This window comes from Balaenoptera acutorostrata, chromosome 13 (genome assembly GCF_949987535.1).
Source record: "Balaenoptera acutorostrata chromosome 13, mBalAcu1.1, whole genome shotgun sequence".
NCBI classification, from domain to species: Eukaryota; Metazoa; Chordata; class Mammalia; order Artiodactyla; family Balaenopteridae; genus Balaenoptera; species Balaenoptera acutorostrata.
In genome coordinates, this window is record NC_080076.1 from 2,769,525 (window position 1) to 2,772,917 (window position 3,393).

Genomic DNA, 3,393 nt, shown 5'->3' on the forward strand with positions numbered 1-3,393 from the left:
TCTCTTTCTCCTGGAATCCCAACCAGATTTATGATAGGCCTTCTCATTTTATTTGCCATGTTTCTTAACTTTTCTTTCATATTTTCTGCCTTTTTTTCTCTCTGTAGTGCATTATGGATACTTTTTTAAGATTTATTTTGCAGTTCACCAATTTTATCTTCTGCCATGTCTTCAGTTAAACCTATTCATTGAGTTTGATAATTCAGTTATATTGTGTTGTATCTCTTGTAATTTGGTTCTTTTTCAAATCCATTTGGTAAATTTTTCCAACTTTTTAATGAGAAAATTATCAAACAAACCTTTCAAAAAGTTGAAAGAATAGTCAAATGAACACCTGTATACTGACACCTAGATTCAAGCGTTTTACTATTTTTGCCATATTTGCTTTATCTATTTATTTTTTTCTTTCTTTTTTCCCCAACTATTTTAAATAAGTTGTAGACATCCCATTTTACCCCTAAATAGTTCAGCATGAATCTCCTAAGAATACTGGAATTTTCTTACATATCCACAATACCATTATTATACCTACAAAAATTACCAATAATCTCCTAATATGGTTAATACCTAGTCCATATTCACATGCTCCCAATTGTCCCTGAAATTTGTTTTCCCAATCAGGATCCAATAAGGATTCATGTCTTTAAGTTTTTATTGTGCCTCATTTTATTTTTTACAGCTTTATTTAGATGTAATTTACATAGAATAAACTGCACATACTAAAGAGTGAAGTTTAATAAGTTTGACACATACAGATGTGAAACCATCAGCACAAACAAGGTGTGAATATATCCCATCACCCCTGAAACTTCCGTATTCCCCTTTGTATTCCTTCCTCCCCCACTGCCTGCTCCTCACTTCCCTGGCGCCCACTGATCTTCTTTTTGTCACTATAGATTAATTGCATTTTCTAAAACTTTGTATAAATGGAATTCATACAATATGTATTCTTTTTGTCTAACTTCTTTCACTCAGAATAATTGTTTTGAAATTTATCCATGTTGTTGCATGAATCAATAATTGATTACTTTTTATTGCTGAATATTATTTCTTTTCTTTTTGTTCTGAGATATGATTGACATATAACATTGTATTAGTTTCAGGTGTACGACATAATGATTGGATAATTGTAAATATTGTGAAATGATCACAATAAGTCTAGTTAACATCCATCACCACACACAGTTACAGTTTTTTCCTCATGCTGAGAACTTTTAAGATCCGTTCTCTTAGCAACTTTCAGATATACAATACAGTATTACTAACTATAGTTACCATTAGTAACTATGGTTACGTTTTATAAAAATACGGAATGCTTCACAAAATTGCAGTCGTCCCCGTGTAGGGACCATGCTCATCTTCTCTGTATTGTCCCATTTTTCGCACTGTTGAAATAAGCACGGAATAGTGTTTCGGTGTGTGGAGGGACCACGGCTTCTCTAACCACCCACCTGAGATGGAGGTTTAGACTGTTTGCAGGTTTTGACTGTTATAAACAGGATCCGGACTAGGGTGAGAGAAGCAGGGCACCTTGTGTGCAAACTTAAGGAGGTGCTGTCAGGTTTGTGCAAATGTCCCACTTGCCTTGCCCTCATACCAGCCCTGATTGCAGATAAAACTGCTATGAACATTTGTGTCAAGTCTCGGCATGGACATATACTTTCATTTCTCTTGGGTAGATACCTAGGAGTGGCATGGCAGGGTGATATGGTAGTATCTTTTTCTAGAAGCTACTAAACTGTTTTCCAAAGTGGTTGTACTGTCTTACATTTCTACCCACAATGCATGACCTTCCAGTTGGTTCACTTCCTCACCACCACTTGGAATGGTCAGCCTTTTGAATTTTAGTCTTTCTAGTGGGTATGTAATGGTATCTCATTGTGGTTTTAATTTGCCTTTCTTTTAATAATTAATGATGTTGAGCATTTTCATCTGCTTCTTTGCTGTCCGTGTATTGTCCTTGATGTATTGTCTGTTCAAATCTTTTGCCCATTTTTAATTGGACTGTCATCTTATTATTAAATTGTAGAGTTTTTTAAATATTCCAAATATAATTTATTTGTCAGATATATGTTTTGCAATATTTTCTCCTAGTATGTGGCTTGCCTTTTTATTTCCATAACAGTGTTTTTTGAATAGCATAAGTTTTTATTTTTTTGAAGTCCAAACTACCGATTGTTCCATGACTTTTATCATTTTTAAGAAACTTTGCCAAAGTTACTAAGATTTTCTATGTTTTCTTCTGGAAGTTTTAGCTCTTATTTTTAGGTCTTTCTCCATCTTGAGTTAATTTTTGTATATGGTATGAGGTAAGGGTTGAGTTTTATTTTTTTCAATATACTATCCAGTTGTTCCAGCACCTTTTATTTAAAAGATTATCATTTCTCCATTGAAATGCCATGCCAACACTGTTTAAGCTTAAATGATCATATATGTATTGGTCTATTTTAAACTCTGTTCTATTACTTTTTTGCTTATTTTTTCTCCAGCGCTACACTGTCTTTAATACTGTAGCTTTATAATAAGTCTTGAAACCAAGTAGTGTTAAGTTCTCTAAATTTGTTCTTTTGCAAAGCTGTTTTGCCTATTCTAAGTCATTTTGACATTTCCTGAATTTTAAAATCAGCTTGTTAATTTCTTTTAAAAAAAAATCTGAGTTTTTGAGTAGAATTACTTTGAATCCTTAGATTGATTTGGAGTAAATTCACACCTTAACAATATTAAGTCCTCCAATCTATGACCACAGTATCTTTATTTGTTCAAGTCTTCTTTAATTTCTCTTTGCTACAATTTGTAGTTTCCAGTGATCAAGTCTTGCCCATCTTTTGTCAAATGTATTCCTCCCATTTCGTATTTTTGAGGTTTTATTAAATATATTGTTTATCTAGCTTCAACTTGATTGTTCAGTTGATTTTTCAATATTGTCTCTTTATCCAGAAACCTTGTTAAACTTATTTATAAGTCAGTCTAGCTTTTTCTGTAGATTCCCAAGGGTTTTTAAAATAAATGATTATGATTTCTACAAATTAAGTATTTTACTTATTTTCCAATATGGAGCCTTTTTTTCTTTTTCTTGCTTTGTTGCACTGGCTAGAACCTCTAACAATAGTTCTATTACTAATGGATAGACACGATAACAGCAATTTTTTTTCCTCTTTCATATTAGAAAGAATTCAGTCTTTCCCCATTAATTATATTTTTGCTATAGGTTTTTTATAGTTGAGGACATCCCCTTCTTTCCCTAGATGGTGAGAGTTTCTATCATGAATGAATGTTTGATTTGCTAAAATTTTGTGAAGAACTTTCACATCTATGTTCATGAGGGTTATTAGTCTGTAGTTTCCCTTGTAATGTGTTTTTCTGGTCTTACCATCAGAGTAATACTGGTCTCAT

At 32.6% G+C, this 3,393-nt stretch overlaps 1 non-coding gene across 1 annotated transcript; it reads right to left on the bottom strand.

The window, feature by feature from the left end:
• Positions 1–1,301: 1,301 nt before the first annotated feature.
• On the bottom strand, positions 1,302–1,403 carry LOC114236532 (U6 spliceosomal RNA). The gene has a single exon (XR_003622471.1). It is a non-coding gene; the product is annotated as a U6 spliceosomal RNA (small nuclear RNA).
• Positions 1,404–3,393: the final 1,990 nt, after the last annotated feature.